Genomic DNA, 21,362 nt, shown 5'->3' with positions numbered 1-21,362 from the left:
GAGATGACGGGGACGTCAGTGGGAATGGCCGTGCCAGAGTTACAGTGCTATTATTTCTACAGACCCTGATGCCTTAGGAGCAACTCGCCTAAGGTGGTATGTGTTTTGTGAGTGATGACCACATGGAGGGGGATGGAAGGCTGCCTGAGCCAGTCTACTATCCTTCTTAGCTTACACTGGCCTCTCCAAATGATGTTTTTTCTTTTTTTTTAATTAATTAATTTATTTATTTATTTATTTGAGAGAGAGGGTATGAGAGAAAGAGAGAGCACAAGCAGGGGGAGGGCAGAGGGAGAGGAGAAGCAGACTCCCTGCTTAGCAGGGAGCCCGATGTGGGGCTCTATCCCAGGATCCCGGGATCATGACCTGAGCCCAAGGTAGACACTCAACCGACTGAGCCACCCAGGTGCCCTTAAATGACGTTCTTTATTTCTTTTTTATTTCATGACGCAGAAAGAACATGTGGGAAGATTCCAGGAGTGAACTTAACTTTCTTTCAAACCATAGAGTGTGAATCAAAACTGTGGCTCAGACAGAGCTAGGGACTTTTCTTCTCAGACTTCTTGGCAAGCAGACTGGGTGAGATTTGCACATTGACAAGGGGGATGGTTAGTGAGATACGGCTTTTCCCAAGGCTGGAATTGAAATCCAACCTCAATTAGGTTAAGAAATCCTCAATTAAGACTGTCTGGCCCTCTTTGCCCTGCCAGCTTTTAGGGGCTGAGACAGAATCTCCTTAGGACCCAGAACAGAAGCATTTTGTAATGAAATTCCTTATACATTTTCACTTCTCCATGACTCTTAAAATAATCCTTTAGCATGAAGGGTAATTTTCCTTTTTGAATCCCGGGTCTGAATTTCCTGCCAAGAAAACAGACGTTCAACACACAGTGTACCAAGAAACCATAAAGGAAATTAGTATATTACATTTGAGAACTCTAAAACATGTACATGGTGTCCTCCCCCCTCCACAAATTTTCCACAAAGTGTCCAAACACAAATATCAAATTGATAAAAAAAAAAAAAGAAAAAAACTAAACAAACACGACAGATAAAGGGTTTTCTTAATTCAAAGAGTTTTTCTAAATTAGAGAGAGGAAGGAAGGAAGGTAAGAAGGAAGGAAGGAAGGCAATATTTGATATTGGAAAGAAAATCTCAAAGTAAGAAAATTTGTATATGGTTGGTAGGAATTTAAATTAGTGCAAACTTTTTGGAGTGCAATTGAGCAAGAGGTTTCAAAATTTTTAAATGTCCTTTGAACCACTCCTAAGAATTTATCCTAGAGCTTTACTTATAAAAGTAGCCTAAGATTAGAGAAATATTTAAAAACCTGAAAATAATCCAAAGATTCATCAAGATGAGGTTCATTAAATAAAGTCATCTTATATTACCACAGTGTAATAATATTTGACAAACACAAATATTCCAGTAATGTCTGTGCGTTGAGATGGAAATATTTTCTCATATAAGTGAAGAAAGTAAGATGCAAGGCAGCATGTTTAGTATTAGTTTTCTTATAAATACAATGTATATAGCGATATATGCAAAAGCAATTTTATGGAAAGTTCAACAAGAAAGTGTTAAGAGTTTGATAGATCCTTTGGAAGGGCATATGAGACACCTCACTTTTCTTTTTGTATCTTTCCATATCACCTTTTTCTGTGTGGCTACATTCCTCATATTTAAAAAAACTGAGTTGGGACACCTGGGTGGCTCAGTGGTTGAGGGCCTGCCTTCTGCCCAGGGCATGATCCTGGAATCCCAGAATTGAGCCCACATCAGGCTCCCTGCATGGAGGCTGCTTCTCCCTCTGCCTATGTCTCTGCCTGTCTCTCTGTGTGTCTCTCATGAATAAATAAATAAAATCTTTATTTATTTTTTTAATAAAATCTTTAAAAAAATAAAGAAAATGAGTTAAAAAGTTCAAAGTGCAGTGCGCTATGTCATCTAATGAGTGGAGGTGGTAAGTGCCATGGGACTTAGGTGATGGGAACTGTAAGCAGGTAAGGCAAGAGGAATGTCAAGGAAGACTTCCTGGATCAAAGGAGGCCTGGGCTTAATTTCTCAAGATGAGAACCTGATAGATAAAGATCAGGGTCAGAGCATTCTGGGTAAAGGAAATGGTATTTGCAAGAGAATGGAGGTGAGAGAAGGCAAGATATATTTAGGGAATTACAAAACAAAACAAAACAAAACAAGTTTCCTTGGGGTGCAGGGTGATTAAAAGACAAAAAAAGATGGCTACATAAGAGGCCAAATCACTTGTCTTAGGACTTCAGTCTTTCTAAAAGCACTAAAGCATTTTAAGTAAGTGACCTGTTTAAAGCTTTGAACCCATATGTTGGTCCATCATGAGTTGGAGTAAGAGCAGGGACAGTCATGGAACTTCAAAAGAGATAACAGGAGCTAGGACTGCAAAGGTAGAAGTTGCTAACGAGATTATTAGTCAGGAATCCAGCAAGACCAAGGGTCACTGGAGAGGGACACTAGTCAGATTTTGGGCATGTGGCAAGAGCCACCTAGATGGTCACCGGGCACAGCCCTAAAACAAACCGGGGTTCATTGGCTATGGGTGTGTGGTAGTCAGTTTAATGTGTCAATTTGGCTAGACTACAGGTATTCCATAAAACACTAATGTAGATGTTGCTATGAATAGATTTTGTAAATGTGAGTTAAGTCTATAATCAGCTGACTTAAAGTAACAGATGTTATGCTAGATAATCTGGGTGGGCCTGATTCAATCAGTTGAAAGGCCTTAAGGTCAGAGCTGAGGCTTCTCTGCAGAAGCAGAAATTCTGCCTGTGGACAGCAGCTTCAGCTTTGGCCTGAGTGTCCCTGTCTGTTCTTCTGACAGGCTGTACCATGGATTTCAGGCTTGTCACGCCAGCCCCTGCAATCACGTAAGCCAATTCCTTGTAATAAGTCTCTCTTAGTGTCTACATTCTACTGCTAATATATATCTCCTACTACTGCTATTCCTTCTGGTCTGTTTCTCTGGTTGAACCCTGATGGATAGAGCACCACAAAGTGGGGGAAAATAAAATTAATAAGGAAAGGAAAGCACATATATGATCTTACCCAATAAATCTTCATTGAGTGCAGTTTTTTTGTTTGTTTTTTTTTTCCTGAGCAGCATGAATCCTCCTCAAATGTCCCTTACCCATACACTTAGGAGTCCGACTGCCATGCATTCATAATCTGTCCCAAGTAAGCTCTATAGATCACTTTCCTGGGATCTCCCAGCTCAATTTATTACAATAAAACTTTTATATCAGTCAGGACTCTTTGTAGCTGCAAGTAACAGAAGCCCCAAGTTAAACTAACAGAAGCCAAAAAAGGGAGAATTATTGAAAGGCATGAATTACAGAAGCTCTAAGAACCTCAGGGATCAGAGCTCTCAGGACCCTCATCTTACTTTGCTTCTTTCTCTGTGTTCTTTATCTGGTCTCTTTGACTTGTCAGGTTTCATGGCTACTAGCAGTCCTTAGCCCATATATTCCCAACATTTGTTTATTCATTTAACAAATATTTTTTTGAGAAACTTCCATATCTTGCACTGTTCTCAATACTGGGGCTACATCTTTAAATAAACACAGAAATTCTACCGTATGGCCGAGGAATCAAGTAATGAATGATCTATAATACGATGACTATATGATACTGCTTTATGGAGGGGGAAGAGAATTCTTCCAGCTTCAATTTTTAAAAATTGCAGAGAAGCTTCTGATTGGATAGCTCTGGGTCCTGTTCCCACATATCCACTGTGACAAGCAGCCCTCATTCAAATTCCATTGTTGTAGTTGATGTGGGGACCAAGGGTAGTAATTCCCAAAAGAGGGTACATTTCCCAGAAAAGAGCGAGTTGAATTGGTAGACAAAAACATCTTAAATCTTTCCACAATCATATGTTGGAATTCTGGCTTATTATTTCATTATCCTCCAGACATTCAAAAATATATTTCCTGTGAATTTAAGGGTAATATTCTTTGGGGGAAACAAAATAAGAGAACAGAATAAATGCAAAGTTGCTTAATTATCCTATTAGAAGACCCACTGTGTGTGAAACATCATAGATGGGCCATTCTGGGGTCATGTAGCCTGGAACAGAAAAGGTAAGATTGAATTCCTTCACAACAACTTTAAAGGTAGAGGTTGTTCACATATTATCTGTTCATTCATCAATTCATTCATATTCATAAAAACACGTTATATGCAAAGCAAATATTCTAAGCCCTGAGAACAATGGCGAAAATGCACTCTCTCTATCAGAGAACTCAAGATGGACAGGGAGACAGGCGTATTAAACAAATAATCAAAATGCACTCTGGTTAAGTTCTGGAGTGTACATAGTATGATGGAAACAGCAGAGCCAGCACTTAACTCTTGGAGGAATCAGGGAAGATTTCGTAAAAATGGCAACATTAAACAAGCCTTAGAAGATAAAAAGAGCTCCCCAGTTACATGAGAGAGGAACCTGGCATTTCAGACCTAGAAAACAGTAACTAAGCTCCAAAGGCACAGAAGTGAGTGAAAGCACGGCAAGAAGCATGGCATGTACTTTCTGGCAAGAAGCTAGGCCAGAAAGTACAGTAGTGAAGGGAGTGGAGACAAAATTGTGAAGAATGCACATGTGCCATTCAAATGACTTCAGATTTTTCAGCCCACAGGCAACAGGAGCCACTGGAAGATTGACAGCATGAGAGAATCTGTGTTTTAGAAGGCTAAGCCTAGAGGCTGTCAAGGAGGGGTGAAGTCTGCAGTTGGCCCTGTAGGAGCTGTTGAAACAGTCCTGGCAAGAGATATTATGAAACTAAACACAGTCCAGGGCCACAGGATCAGAGAAATGGGAGAGGTCTGAGAAATAATTACAAAGAGGGTAGAAGAGGACATGATTGATTGAATTTCTGCTTTGCCCCCAGACTCTGAGTTAGGTACTTTATACACCTTATTTTATTTACTTTTTATAGCAACTCTGTGAGGGTGTAATGCCCATCCCCTTAAGAAATTGAACTCAGGGAAGTTGACTCGCTCAAGGTCACAGAGGTGTAAAAATGGCCCACCCAGCCAAAACCCATGTTCCTTCTTCCTACTCATATGGAATCAAAGGGCTTGGCGATAAGGGTTCTATCATCCCTCCCATCCCCAAACTTTATAGAAAGCGATGTGTGTGCACCAGCCCCTAGCAGCCATGGGAAGAATGTATTTTGTTAGGTTCCATCATATTCAGGATATGAGTATTTCTTGTATTAAGCAGAGTTTGGAGGACAAGCCAGTGTTCCACTATCCAGGTCTGATTAGTTTTCTATTACTGCTGTTGCAACAAATTGTCATCAACTTAGTGGCTTAAAACAATATTAATTTAGTAGGGTAGGAGTTTGATGAGCGTGTCATTGGGCTCAGATCAAGGTGTCAGTGGGGCTGTGCTCCTTTCTGGACACTTTAGGGGCGAATTCCTTCCTTGCCTTGTCCAATTTCTAGAAGATACCAGTTTGGTTCGTGGACTCCTTCCTCCAGAAATGACAGGTCCAGTGTTTCTCCCACTGCATCCCTTTGATTTTTCTCTTCTACCTATCTCTTCTACTTTTAGGGAAACTTCTGATTATATCATGCCCATGCAGAGCATCCAAGATAGTATCTTCATTTTAGAGTCAAGTAATTGGCAACCTTAATTCCATCAGTAACTGTAATTGCACTTTTCCATGAAACAGAACATACTCACAGGTTCTGAGGATTAGGACATGGAAATTTTTGAAGGGCCATTATTCTGAGTAGTTTCTTTGCATGGTTTTAGATTGGAAACTTGTTGGGTTAGCTCTAGAGATTTACAAGGAGAGGCTCAGGGAGGCAGTGGTAAGTAAAGAGTTAACTAGCCATCCAAAAAGCACAATGACCTCTTGACAATGTTGAGTGTGGTGTAGACCTGTGGGCCAAGAGCAAGGTTGTTGGGGGGTAGGCAGCTCACATCTTCGAAGAAAAGCTCATCAAGCCATGACCAGTGGAAACCAGGATACCAGTCACCTGGGAAGCCAAGTAAACATAAACATACAGCCATCCATCACTGCCATCTGGAAAAAATTGGGTAGTGAGGGTCTTCCTGTTAGGCCCTGTTCCAGTATTTATTTGTGTAGCTGGAGATCTCAGACCAGCTCTTCTGTCAGCGATGCTTCAGTGAGGTGCATGAGGTTGAATCTCAGCCTGGAATTAAAACACACCACCGTCCTGTGTGAATGTGGATGTAAATATTACCAGCAGACAGGTCACTCAAGAGATAGGTGTCCATATTTCCAAGTCTAAACAGTCTCTGTCGGTCAGACGGGGAAGCCCATGTGCATGTTGGCAACATCATCTTTAGAAAAAAAATCTGAATTCCCAGTGAATGCTGCATGTGTTCTGCTCTGTCCAGGAGCTGTAGTGCCCAGAAGTCTTGTCCTACCAGCTCCTCTTTGGTCAATGACTTCAGGAAGGGTTCTGTAGGGAAAAGATGGTTTTAGTTGGGTCCACGGTACAAAGTGTCCTCCAGAGTCCTCACTGTTGGTCAAGAAAGTTTTCAGTGGTTGTTCCAACCATGGTGAGAAATTTGCCCTGCCCCCTTCACATGCTCTCACCCTGTCTGCCAAGTGATTCAAATATATTTACAAGGCAGCTGGCTGGGGTTTGCAGGGGCAAGTCTGAGGCACGGATCAGAGCAAAGCCAAGTGACCCATGCAAGGAACAAACCTATGACCTTAGCCTCCTAAGCACTATATCCCGACAGTCTCAGCTAATAGAGCCCATGAAAGCCCACCTTTCTATCCAGGTCTATATGCAACATTGAAACACTCAAAGGCTGCCTAGCTCCAGCAGAAAGAACATTCAGACTACACTAGATTTCTTGGTATTACCTTATTTTCTCTTACCCTGACAATACATGTGGGGACCTTAGTTGGATGATACTGAGTCAAAATCAAACCTATTCTTGATGCCCAGGGAGTGCTGTGAGCTGCAGAGAAACTCTCCCAACCTTATTCACAGTTACGTACAGTGTGAGCTCCTAAAGGTCATTGACTGCTCTGTATCCAGTCCTTGGCACACAGTAAATGCTCAAAGCACATTTAATTTAACTGAAATTAAATTTAAAAATGTATGAATTAATGAGATATGTAAATTTTTTACATACATCCCAACTTTACTTTGAAAGGCGGTTCTTAAAACCCCCACAGTCTTTATCACTTGTTTTATGGATGGAATGTACCCTAAACCAGTCCTGCATATTAGGAATATAATCCAAGCCCCAAGTGCAAGTCACACACATACTTTTAAATTTTCTATTAGATACATTAAAATAAGTAAAAAGAAACATAAGAGGCTAATTCTAATACTATTATATTTTATTTAACCTTCTATGTCTAAAACGTGGTAAGTTATGTAAAAAATTATTAAGTTTTTTTTGTTGTTGTTCTTTTTTGGTGCCAACTCTAGCAGCACAACTCAGTTTACACTAGCCACATTTCAAATAGCGACATGTGACTTGTGGCTACTGTACTCAACAGTTTGGCTCTAGATACTATCCACTCTCATTGGTCAATATCATTATTAACTAACAACTGAACGGCCTTCCACAAAGAATCCTTACTTTTAATAGCTCATTAGTAATGGCCATGTTGATAAGAGCCATTTTTTCCACTTTACAGTTGAAATAACAGACTTACTTTCCAGCTAGTAAGTGGTTGAGCCTCGATCACACTCTACTGTTCCTGTAGGGAACCTCAACATAATGTAGAACAGATGGGGTTGCTTCTGAAAAGATTCCATTGCAGGAACTCTTAGTTCTAATTATTATCACAGTATAGTTAAATTAGGTTAAATGGTTTGGCAGACACTGCCACATTATAAATATCATGTAGTAAGGATACTTAAGACTGGCCCAGGGTTCAGTGATCCATAGGCTTCAGTGTGGGAACCAGTGCCTGACCCTTTCCCAACTTCACTATTTTAGTAGCTGTTCCAACTCTGGCTGGTACCACTTGACTCTGAGAAGAAAAGCAAGGTTGTGGAAAGACACATTTCTTCTATGCCATTACATACAACTGCCTAATTTCCAATATTATATTCATTTCAGAGCTCTAAGAAACTTGCCTGAACCTCTTAGTTCTGCTCTCAGAAAGCAAATCAAACTCATTTTCATTCTTCTCCTTCTGATTTCCAAACAGTAATTGTATTTGATAACATTTCCCAATTTTATTTCCAGAGACCTATGGCCTCAACTCCCTTCCCAGTTATGCTCTTAAATAGACTTAAGTATGGTTATTTAGTGCATTAATTTTTGCATAGTCTGGCTGGCCTATAATGCTGCTTTGCTTGAAATTCTGATGCTGTGATTTTCTTCTTGAAATCCAAATTGTCTTTGGAAAAGAAAATGGGTTTCTCACCCAAGCCATGTCCAAACAGATCTGGGCCCCAGACCATATCTGGCATAAAAAAGGCTCAGTGTAGTACACAATAAATGATTATAGTCTGATTTTAGACCAGATCATTCTGAAGACCATGTTTCCTCTCTGTTGACCCCAATTCTTGGCCCCATCAGACCAACTCCTGGGGGAGGGATCCTGACAGGCTTCCAGAACATACAAGAATGAACACAAGGATTTTGCTAAAACACTATGTGATCCTGCTATCCTCCGATTAAGACACATTAATGGTTCAGTGCACTCTGCAAGATAAAATCCAAACTCTTTAATCATGCAACAAATCCCTCTTTCCTGCCTCCTTAGTCTTCTCTTCTATCATACCTCATAACCCATGCTCCAATGACACCAATATCCTTGAACTTTTCCTGAGACCACCAGGTGGGTTCAGGCCTGTGATCTCTATACCCAAATGGCCAAGTTTCCCACATACATATCTGTACACCTTGCCAATACTTACTTGTAGAATCTTATCTGAACCTTCCCCCTACCCACCAAATTGGAATTGCCTGTTCTTTCCTATGTGACCTCCAACATTTTCCATTCCTCTAGCACAAAGCTTACAACATGCTACTCTATCTACTTTTTTGTTTAAATGGCTAAACAAGGGGCAAGGACTATGTCTTAGTTATCATTGAACCTCTTTTGCCTATCAAAATGTCTGGTGCATGAATAATTATATTTATTGCTTATGAGGAAAGAATAGACAGATATTATAGTAGAGTGATGCCTTACTTTAAGTAAATGTTTCTGGTAGCCAATTTGCCTGTCACTTAGCTCCAGTCTTTTCTAGGACATGCTTAGGAATCTAAGCATGAGTGAGGTTCTGGGATATTTTGGTGGCCTGGAAAGTAGAGGAAACCAGGTGGGACCAGGAGAAGAAAAGCAAGTTGCTGATTGTGTAGCATTTCCTCTCAGCTTCAGGAAAAGTGAACAAAGGAATCCACAGGTATTCTACTAGGTTTCCCATCTTAGGTCAGAAGGGAAGGACAGGTAAAAGGCAGGATTCAGGGCAAAGCCTCTCTCTGAAATTAAGTTTTCACTTGCCTGGAGCATTCCTATGCTGTAGTTTCTGAAAGCATGACGCACAAAGTGCAGTAAAGTGAAGACTCAAACTTATTCCCCTTCAAATCTAAGAAGGAAAGTCCTTATTTGATTCCCACAGTTTAAAAATGACTGAAGAAAATGCTGCAAAATCTGAATTATTGGAATGGTTATCTCTGGTCTAGAGAATCTAGGGAAGACTTCTCTTGGTCTTGGTCCTTTAGACAAAGATTACACTTTATAAGGAACAGACAATAACTGGGGGCCTTACTAGCACTAGTTTAAAAAGCTCTGCAGGTGTGTGCACACGCACACACACACATATACACACACTCATGCACACATATGCACACACACTGGACAAAATATGTTTTACAAAGCACTACCTTAACATACTGGAGATTGTTTAAAAACAGGAAGATTCCAGAGAGAGTTCATGCATAGCAGAAAGAAATGGTGCTGTTGAATTTGCAGATTTTATAGCATTTATACCAATGTAGGCTCTACTCTGCACCAGGCAGAATGGCCAGAACTCCAAGAACTCACTGACTAGAAGGGCTGGAGTATGGAGAAATAGGAAGTAGAGAATTAAAAGGGAATTCTTGAAAGGACAGAGATAAAGAGGGCAGACACCAAGCCACCTAGTACACTGAAAAGTGCTGAACCCAATGTGGGACAGGATCCCCTGGACCAACTGGGAATCTCACTCTGAGCTGAAGGCAGATGCTTAACCACTGAGCCACCCAGGCGTCTCTCCTTTGATTTTTCTTATAAATTTCAGGATCAGCTTAAGGAGTGCAACAAACAATATGCTGGAATTTTAATTGGAATTGTATTGACTCTATAGGTTAATTTGGAGAAAACTGACATCTTAAGAATGTTGAGTTTCAGTTTAGTGAGCATGACATATCTTTCTACTTATTGCAAGTATTTTGTTTCTCTCATAAAACTTTTAGGGTTTTAGCATACAGGTTTTGCACATGTTTTATTAGAATTTTTTTCCTTCAGTATTTCAAAATTTCTATCTTGATTCTAGGTAGGCAATCATGTTATCTGTGATTAGAGATAGTTTTGCTTATTTTTAAAATTTATACACTCTTATTTCTTTTTCTTGCCTTATTGCACCAGCAAGGACTTTTGGCATGATGTTGAACCTGGTGAGAATGGGCATATTTACCTTGTTTCTGATACTAATATTATTGTTCAGTATTTCACTATTTTTTAAAATATTTTATTTATTTATTCATGAGAGGCAGAGAGAGAGAGAGAGAGGCACAGACACAGGCAGAGTAGAAGCAGGCCGCATGCAGGGAGCCTGACGTGGGACTTGATCCCCCGTCTCCAGGATCACACCCTGGGCCGAAGGCGGCACTAAACCACTGAACCACCAGGGCTGCCCCAGTATTTCACTATTAAATATGCTATTAGCCCGAGGGTTTTCATAGATGCCCTTTATCAACATGGGGAAGTTACCTATAATTCTTGGTTTTCTTCAATTTTTCATCATGAATGGTTATTGAATTTTGTCAAATGATCTTTTTGTATCTCATGAGATGATCATTTTTTCCCCTTTTATCTGCTGACATGATAAATTATATCAAATGATTTTCAAATACTGCATTCCAAAGATAACCCTACTTAATCATGTTGTATTATCATTTTCATATATTGCTGGATTTGATTTGCTAATATTTTATGTAAGTTTTTGTATGTGTATTCATGAAGAATATTAGTTTGCAATTTTATTTTCTTATAATGTCTTTGTGTGGCTTTGGTACCAAGGTAATGCGGCCTCACAAAATAAGTTGGGAAATTTTTCTTTCCATTATGTTTTTTTTCCTTTTATATAAGTGGTATGACATCTTTCTGAAATGCAGAATTCACCAGTGAAGCATCTGGCTAGGTTGTCTTTGGGAGTTTTTAACTATGGCTTCAAATTTTTAAGTAAATAAAAACTAACTAAAATGGATCATGGACCTAAATGTAAAACTTTTTTTTAAAATATTTTATTTACTTATTCATAGAAACACAGAGAGAGAGAGAGAGAGAGAGAGAGAGGCAGAGACACAGGCAGAGGGAGAAGTAGGCTCCACGCAGGGAGCCCGACGTGGGACTAGATCCGTGTCTCCAGGATCACACCCCAGGCTGCAGGCGGCACTAAACCGCTGCGCCACGGGGGCTGCTCCCTAAATGTAAAACTTAACAGCTGAAAAATTCTAGAAGAAAATATAAATTTATTTTGTGACCTTGGGCTAAGTAAAATGCATTAGATAGGATACAAAAAGCACAACCCATACCTGAAAAAATTGATGAACTAGACCATTAAAAATAGAAACTTCTCATATTTGAATGATATTTTGAAGAAAATGTAAATACAGGATATAGAGTAAGAGAAAATATTTTCAGAACACATGTCTAAATATATGAGGGACCCTCCCAGTTCAATACTAAGGAAACAACACTTCATCAAAGACAATACATGGATGGCAGAAAAGCACATTAAAATGTACTCAACAACATTAGTAATTAGTGAAATGAAAAAAAATTAAGATTTTATTTATTTATTTATGAGAGACACACAGAGAGAGGCAGAAACACAGGCAGAGGAAGAAGCAAGCTTCTTGCAAGGAGCCTCAATCCCCTGACTCCAGGATCATGCCCTGAGCCGAAGGCTGATGCTCAACCACTGAGATACCCAGGCATCCCTGGAAAATGAAAATTTAAACAGCTATCAGCTACTACCTATTAGAAAAGCTACTGGCAAGAATGCAGAGCTATGGAATTCATATATTCCTGATGTGAATACAAACTGTACAGCTACTTTGGAAAAACAGTTTGGCAGTTTCTTATAAAACAGAATAGGCAATTACTGTATTCCACTCCTAGATATTTACCCCAAAGAAATGAGAACATATGTCCATACACAAATAGATGCATAGATGTTTATACTGGCTTTATTCATAATTGCCAAAACCTGGCAATTATTCAAATGTCCATCAACTAGTGAATGAATAAACAAAATGTGGTGGTACATCCATACAATGGAATATTACTTAGCAATAAAACAGAATGAACTGTTGTTACATACAACAACATGAATAAATCTCAAATGCATTATGGTAAGTGAAAAAAACTAGGCTCAAAATGCTACATGACAAAATGCATGATGATTCTAGAAAAAACAAACTTACAGGGACAAGCGACTTTATGGTTGTTTGTGAACTGGAAATGTAGAGAGGGATTTGACAACAAATTTAAGAAATTTCAGGTTGAGGAACATGTTTTATACCTTGAGTGTGGTGGTGGCTACTGGGCTGTATGTGTTTGAAAATTCATTGCACCTAAAAAGGATGGATTTTACTGTACAAATTACTCCTCAACAAACCTGACTTTAAAAAAAGAAAATAGAGCAATGTCTTTAGTGACAAAGTAAAGCAGTTTTTTTCATTAGATCCAAGAAGACATAGATCTAACCTCATACTTCCCATTTGACCTCACTCCTTGATAGAAAACAGAAATGGTGAAATTGATATTTGCTGAATGGAAAAGAAAACATGAGGTTATTTTAAGTGTAGAAAATTAAGTATAAGTTTCAAGTAATGAATTAAGGGTGCATTGTGATAACTGAATTATGGGTTATGACAAGGGAATGAACAAAGGATACTTGAGAAATGTATGAAAACTTTCTCTTATTGAGTATAAGTAAAGTTTACTTCCCAGATAAGGTTACCACGGATCGTAACTTGAGAATTTAAATTCACAGAACTAGCTTTTTAAAACTTTCGATTTTCAATCAACATCTTTCTGCTATTTTTCCTTTTGGCTAGAAAACTAGAATGTAGATTTCATAAGAAAGCTATCTTTTAAGCAACATACTCTAATTAATTTATGATTGAACTACAGTGCCACTTTCAGAGGCATTTTTTTTTATTACTAAAGACAAAAGTAAAAAGCCTAGGCAATTTTCACATATAATTTATCAAGGGGACAATTAAGCCGTATTTTAACTTATAGATAATAATATTTTTTAATTAGGAATTTTTAAATTTCTGAAACCTCTATAATTTAAAAAAAATTTAATTTTTAAAAATTCCTGTCATTTAAACTTTATAAAGTTAAAGTCAAATGGATAATATAAGAATGTTATAAAAAATATATATATGAAACAAATGTCACAGGCCGTATTTTTAAAAAAAACCTTTGGAGTTAGATTTGGACAGTGCTCTGCAATTTTCTCTAGATTCCTACTCAGTTTCATATAAATTCAATATTTCATCTAAAAGAGTACATAATGAGAGATTATAAACAACTTTATATTAATAAATTTGACTTCTTCAGTAGAAATTCCTTGAGTAACATGATATATCAAATCAAGTAAAAATAAGAAATCCAAACAGTTCTATACCTAAAAAATAAATATAATCCATTATTTGAAATGTTTCCATAGTTTTCACTCCAGTAATTTTGGATTAGCTTGTATTAAATAAACCTTCCTATAGAAAACAATGAGGAAAAAAATAACTACTTGAAGGCACTGAATAGTGAGCAAAAGCAGTCAAAAACTGGAGTCCTTTTGAGACCTTTTTTTCCTGGAGATTTGCCTTTATATGCTTTCTACCTGAGGGCACTTTTCACTCTATATAATACAGGGCAGCAAGAATTCAATAAGGGAACATCAAACTTACCAGTTTGAAGAATCATCAAATGGAGTTCACGGCTGTGATAGCATATAGAAGATGAGAGAGGACATCTCAGAAAGGTGGGAGCCAAAGAGGAGCCCCATAATGTGCATGTAAGCTCTACCAAAAGCCCTGGATGACCTCTGAACTATACATGTGGGACAGTCTCCAAGAAACCCAGTGAAAAGCAATAGTGAAGTTTGAAAGAATTTAGCAGAGACTAGCTACTCTTCATCATAAGGGAGATTGTGGTTTGAGTCCAGCCAAGTTAATCCCCTGATTAAAAATGTCTAGTACACAATGAAAGTTTATTAGACACACAAGAAATAGGAAAATATGATCAAGAGAAATAGCTGTCAGTAGAAACTTACTATGAAATGATCAGGTTGTTGGCATTCACAAGGACTTAAAAATAGCTATATAAAGATTTTCAAAGACTTAAAGGGAGCGTGATTATAATTAATAAACAGATATGAATCTCAGTGGAGAAAGCAAACTATTAAAAGGTGCCAGTGGAAATTCTACAGCTTAAAATCAGAAATAAATGTAACTGGCTGGGATGAAGAGTAGATACAAAAAAGATAAAAGAAAGGATTAACAAATTTAGGATTAACAAACTTTAAAAGATAGAAATCAATAGAAATTAATCTAAAGAACAGAGAAAAATGGGAAAAAATGTACAATCAGAGCTTCATTAACATGCAGGACAATGTCAAGTCATCTAGCTTCAGAGTAATTGGAGTCTCAGGAGGAAAAGAAAAATAAAATGGGGCAGAAAAACATTTGAAAAAAATAAGGACAGAAACTTTCCTGAATTTTGTGAATAAAAAAATCCAAGAAGCTCAATATGTGCCAGTCTAGGTTAAAAATAGTGAGAATCCCAACTAGGCTTATCATTATTAAATTACTGAAAATCAAACATAAAGATGATACGGGAGAGCTTGGTTCTTGTAACAATGAATCTCGCAGACACAGGAGAGTGAATAAAGCGATAGAAGTTTATTAAGCAAATATACAGAGAAAATTCTCAGAAGTGTGAGGGGTCCTGACAGGATTGCCACTGAGGGCTTGTAGGGTTGATCTTTTATTGAGAGCCTAATCAGGGAACCTAAATCCTTTTAACATTATCTATTGACATCACCATTGAGTGATGAGTAAGGACTCATTGAGTAAGGACTATTGATAACATCTTTAATGGCCTACTTCTTCTTTGGGGTCTGGTTATTCTTTGTTGGTCACAAGTAGCAGTTATAACAAGACACCCTTCCCACCCACACTTTAGGGCAGGGTGGTCTGGCTTGTTCCTTAATCTCTGGTTTCCTTACACCTCAGCATTTTTGGGATTTTTGTGAGCCTGCTTCCCTGGCCCCCTACCTAGCCCTGCCTAACCTTGTTTGTCCCTAACTCAAAGATACAATTCAGAAGCAGCCAGAGAAAAGTGAAACATTGTATATAAAAACAACAATTCAAATGATGACTGGCATCTCTTTAGAAACAACGGAGAGAAAAAATAATAGGACAATGTTTTTTTTTGTTTTTTTTTTTGTTTTGTTTTGTTTTAGGACAATGTTTTTAAAAGTAACTGGAAAGAGGGAAGAAGAACTATAAACATGGAACCTATATCCAGTGAAAATATGCTTCAAATGAAGGCAAATTAAAACATCTCAAATAAACAAAAACTGAGAAAACTCATCACCACCAAATTTCTGACACCAACAGGGTATTCTGCAATTCAATTCAATTTTGACACTATCTGGAGATGGTGCAGACCCTACAAGGTAAGGGCAAAGTCTTCATGATACTTTCTGGAACAAGACTCCAGTTAACAGGTCTTAGGGGCCATCTACACTTCTAACGGGCTATAAATTCAGGGATTCCCATGACCCTTCAGGTTTGAGAATTCATTAAACTGATACACAAAACTCAGGAAAGTGTTATATTTACAATTACCATTTTATTACAAAGAATACAAATGAACAACCAGATAAAGAGATACGTAAAGCAAGAGCTGCATGCGCTTCTGTTCCCATTGAATCAGGGTGCACCACTTTCCCAGTATATTAATACATTCACCAACAAGGACGCTCCTATTGAACCAGAGTTTTCTGGGGTTTCATTACATAGACAGGCCTAATTAATTCATTGGCCACATGATAGGGCTCAATGTCCAGCTCCTTTCCTATGTGTAGAGGTTGGGCTGGCCCAAAATTCCTCTAATTATATGGAAGGTTTCTCTGATAACCAATCCCCATCCTGAAACTATCTAGGTGTCTGCCTTGAGTCATATTAGCATAACAATGATACTTTTATCACTCAGGAAATTACAAGGGGACAAAGACCAGATCTTATTATTATTATAACACATCAACAGAACTAACCTACAAGGGATGCTAAAGAAATACCTTCAGTCTGAAGGGAAATGACACAAGATGAAAACTTGGACCAAGAGGTAGGAATGAAGACTACCAGAAATGGTAAACATATAGGTAAATAGAAACATATCTTTTTTCTCCTTTTGATTTCTTTAAGAGAATGACTATTTTATAAAAACTGTAAAATTGTATTATGTAGTTTATAACATAAATGCTATACACACACACATATATATACACAAAATGGTACAAAAGTTGCAGCTGTAAATAAAAATACACTTTTTCAAAGTTCTTATGTTTTACATAGAGTGATATAAGATTAGCTCCAAAGAGTGTGATAAATTAAAATAAAGTGTCAGTTACTGAGGAAGACATAACAATCATAAATCTGTATGCACCTAACTGGAAAGTGCTTCAAAATTCATAAAGCAAAAATGTGCAGAACAAAAGAAAGTCCACAATCATAGTTCAAGATTTTAACACTCCTTTCTGAATAATTGATTGAAAAATAGACAAAATACTAGCAGAGGTAGAGATTTGAGAAACATTATCATCCACTTTGACCTAGTTGATATTTTTAAAACACTACGTCCAACTATACAATACAAGTAGAAATGGATTGTTCAAAAAAAAAATAGAACATTAAACAAGTCTTAGATGATCTCTGAAAAACTAAAATCTCAGATTATGTTTGTTGTGCCCAAGATTGCGAATCCGAGAAACCACCAAGGAGCCGACACTGATGCAAACACACGAGGGTTTATTTACAAGCTCGAGCTTGGGTCCTAGTATACCCGACACAGTGGAGCAGAGACTTGGACCCCGAAGTGGGTTACAGCTGGGTTTTTTATAGGCTGGTCTAGGTGATTTCCAGAAGGGATGGAAGAATTAGGCTGGTCTAGGGGATTTTCTACCATGGGCATGGGCTCTGTTGTCTTTCTGATATGGGATTACCTGCCTAGGACATTGAGGACATTCTGCAGTTTTTCCCTTTAGAGTTCAGCTCTTATTCACAGGGGCCTAAGATGGCTGTACTTGTGCTAATGCTAAACTTTAGATGGGCTGGCCTTAATTTTTCTCGGCCTCCACAATGTTCTCTAATAAAAGTGTTAAATTAGAAATGTCTAGAAAAGTTCAAATATTCTAAAATTAAAGAGTATACTTCTAAATAGCCTAAAGTCAAAGAAGTAATCACAAGAGGAACTAAACTATTTCTATTTGAATAATGATGAGAATACAACATATCAAAATTGGAGAGATGTAGCTGAACTTAGCAGAATGTAGAGGGAAACTTATAGCATTAAATGCTCATGTTAGAAAAGAAAAATTTAAATTCAACAATCTATGTTTCTACTCTAAAAAGCTAGAAAAATATGAGTAAATTAAATTCAAAGTAAGTAGAAGTGAGGAAAAAATTAGAGGTGAAATCCTAAAATATAAAACAAATAATAGAGAAATTTAACAAAGATCAAATGTGGTTCTTGGGAAAGAATAATAAAATGTATAAACCCCTGACACCATTGGTGGAAAAAAAAAAGTAAACACAAATGAACAAATATCAGAAATGAAAGAAAGGATATTACTACAAATCCAGCAGTCATTCAAATATAATAAGAGATAATTATGAACAGCTGGATAAAATGAACAAATTCCTTAAAATGCATAATTTGCCAAACCTAGTGATGAAGTTTTGGAGTATAGATGAGGCTTGGAGCCGATGACCAAGAAAAAATGCTTGAGACATCTTTGGTGCAAAATGGTGGTTTTATTAAAGCACAGGGACAGCCCTTGGACAGGAAGAGTGGCTGCCTGAGGCCTATGAGGAGTGGCTGATTATATACCCAGGGGTTGGAGGAAGCAAGCAAAAAGGGAGATTTCAAGAGAATTTTCATATGCTAGGGAGGACCTACAAGATACTGGAGACCTTGCCAATGTCAAGTTAAAGATTGTTTTTCCCTCTAGCAAGGCATTAACATTAAGACAACTGGAAACTTTCTGAAGAATATCACTTATATCCCACCCTGGGTGGGGGTTGTTTGTTGGATATTAGCTGTGCTTTGTCCTCAGCTAGCCCTGCTCCCTCATTCCTAGTACTAAATAAAATAAGAAATCCAAATAGTTTTATATCTATTAAAGAAATTGAAATTGTTGGTTAAAAAAATCTTCCCATAAGAAAGACTCTAGGCCCAGATGGTTTCACTAGTGAATACTCGGAAACATTTAAGGAAGAAATGATACCCATAGAGTTGGTGGTATCACTTCCCAATTTATTTTTTCATGAAAGCAACATAACCTTTGTACTAAAACCTGACAAAGATATACAATTCCAGTCTATATTGATATATACAAAAAAAGAATAAAACTTGAATTTACTTTGTTAACATAATAAAGATAAAACAAAGCAAAAAGAAAACAAATATTTCTCCTTGAACATCGGTAATAGAAAGGAACAGGAATGTCCTTAACCTGAGATAAAGGACATCTATCAAAAATTTATGACAATATCATACTAAATAGTGAAAGATTATATTTTCCCAAGAGCAGAAATAGACAAGGAACCCGACTCTTATCATTTCTGATTATATTAATAGAGTTCTAATGTTGCAGTGGTGCAGTAAGGAAATGAAAAGAAATAAAACATATAAGAATTGGGAAGAAAGAATAAATTTATTATTTGCAGAGAACAAAATTGTGTATCTAGAAGATTCAAAGGAATTTATAAGTAAACTTTTAGAGTTAAAAAGTTAATTTAGGAAACTTACTGGATTCAAAGACAATAAACAAAAATTGTGTGTATGGCAGCAACGAACAAATAGAAAATAAAATATAAAGAAAATACAATAGAATAAAAGAATATCAACTATCTAGAAATAAATATAATTAAAATGTGTATTACATTACACTGAAAACTACGAAACAATAACTGAGAGAAATTAAAGAAGAGCTAAAACAAGCAGATTCATATGCAGGAAGACTCAATATTGTAAAGATGTCAGTTCTCCCTCAAATTCATCTGGGATTCAATTCAGTCTTAACTGAAATTTCAACAGATTTTCTTTCTAGGAGTAGACAAAATTTACAGAGAATTTTATATGGAAATGTAGAAGGATGGAATCCTTAAGAAGAGTTGGAACACTTATTCTACCATATGTAAGAATTGTTACAAAAATGTGGTAATTAATTCAGTGTGTTGGTGGCATAGGCATAGACAAATAGAACAATAGGACAGAATAGGGAATTTGGAGTCAGATGCATGCATATATGGACACCCGCTGGTAGAGCGGAGGGAAAACAATGCTTATTTTAATCAATGATACAATTTGGATATCCGCATGAAAAAATCCTGAATCTTATCCCTTATCTCACACATTATTTAAAAAATCACTTCTAAGTGATTTTAAATCCAAATGTGAAATATGAAACAATAAAGCTTCTGAAAAATAACATAGAAGAATATTTTTTATGAGTCTACAAGGATTTCTTAAACAAGACATAGAAAACTATATCCAAAAAGGAAAATGTTAGAATATCCCTAACTTCTGTTTATCAGAAGACACCATCATGAGAATGAAAAGGAAAGCCATACAGTGAGAGAAGATATTTGCAATACATGGATCATAAACATTCCCTACAATTTAATAAGAAAAAGTCAGAAAACCTAGTAGAAACTGGACATCATTTTCTTCACAAGAGAGGATGTCCACATGGTCAATGAACATATGAGAAAGTACTTGACCTCCATTAGTTATCAGGAAAGTGCAAATTAAAACTGCGAGGGAGTAGATGATACACCAACATGGCCATATACAAAAGAATGGTAATACCATGTGTTGGTTAACTTGCAGAGTACGGGAGCACACGCATGTTGCTAGTGGGAGTGTAAACTGGTTCAACAGCATTGAGCAACTGTGATACATCTTCAAGTTGTACATACGCATGTCCTGCAGTCCAGCAATCCCATTGCTAAACATATACTGCAAACGAATGCATGCAAGTGTTCACCAAAAGCCAAATATTCGAATGTACTTTCCCATCCCTAATTAAAATAGCCAAACCAAGAAACAACTTAAATGTCCTTAAATAATAGTGAAACAGAGAAATAAATTGGAGTATATCCGTGCAACAGGAAAAAATACAGCAACGAACATGAAGAAACTATTGGCACATACAAGAGCATGGATGATTATTAAAACACAAGGTGGAGCAAAAGAAGCCAGATACCAGAGAATATATACTTTATAGAAAATTCAAAAAGCTTTAAAACTGATCAATGGCATTAGAAGTCGGGTGAGGTGCTGTTTACTCACCTTGGTGATGGTTCCATGTGTGATTTGGGTGGTGGTTGTTGCATGGGTTACTTTTTGCTGCATGGGCACTTTTCTGTATGTATGTTTTACATCTACAAAACCCATATTTTTAAAAATTGGATTATGGAGACAAGACGGAAAGACACTAAAGAATAGGAGGAGAGGCACATTATCTGTTCTAATACATTCTTTGACGTCAGTTGCAAGTACTAGAGAAATTTAGAAAAGAGAGAAATCACTGATAACCGGGTGGCCAGAAAGTATTTTCTCAAACTAGGTGAAAATTAATTGGGGTGGTGAATAATGATCAAATCTGGGCAGGAAGGGAGGAGGGGCAAAGCATTCAGGCAGTGGAGTAGCCTGAGTAAGTGTGGGGTGACTATACTCTCTTGACTAAGAGGGGTCCGGCCTGGTCACTCTTCTGAGAGTGAGAACTGTTCTCATGGTAGCTTTTCACCTTTATGCAGTACATTACAGTTTACAAAGCTCTTTCTCACACTCTAATTTGGTTATCA

At 37.3% G+C, this 21,362-nt stretch overlaps 1 long non-coding RNA gene across 1 annotated transcript in view; it reads left to right on the top strand.

Moving 5' to 3' along the window:
- The window catches only part of LOC140601071 (uncharacterized), a 33,878-nt gene extending 17,154 nt beyond the window's left edge, over window positions 1-16,724 (top strand). The window contains exons 2-3 of the long non-coding RNA XR_012004119.1: window positions 15,731-15,946; window positions 16,486-16,724. This is a non-coding gene — a long non-coding RNA (uncharacterized lncRNA). The remainder of the gene's footprint in view (window positions 1-15,730; window positions 15,947-16,485) is intronic.
- The last annotated feature ends 4,638 nt before the right edge of the window (window positions 16,725-21,362 follow it).

Source organism: Canis lupus, chromosome 12 (assembly GCF_048164855.1).
Source record: "Canis lupus baileyi chromosome 12, mCanLup2.hap1, whole genome shotgun sequence".
NCBI lineage: Eukaryota > Metazoa > Chordata > Mammalia > Carnivora > Canidae > Canis > Canis lupus.
This window is presented reverse-complemented; position numbering and strand designations above follow the sequence as displayed.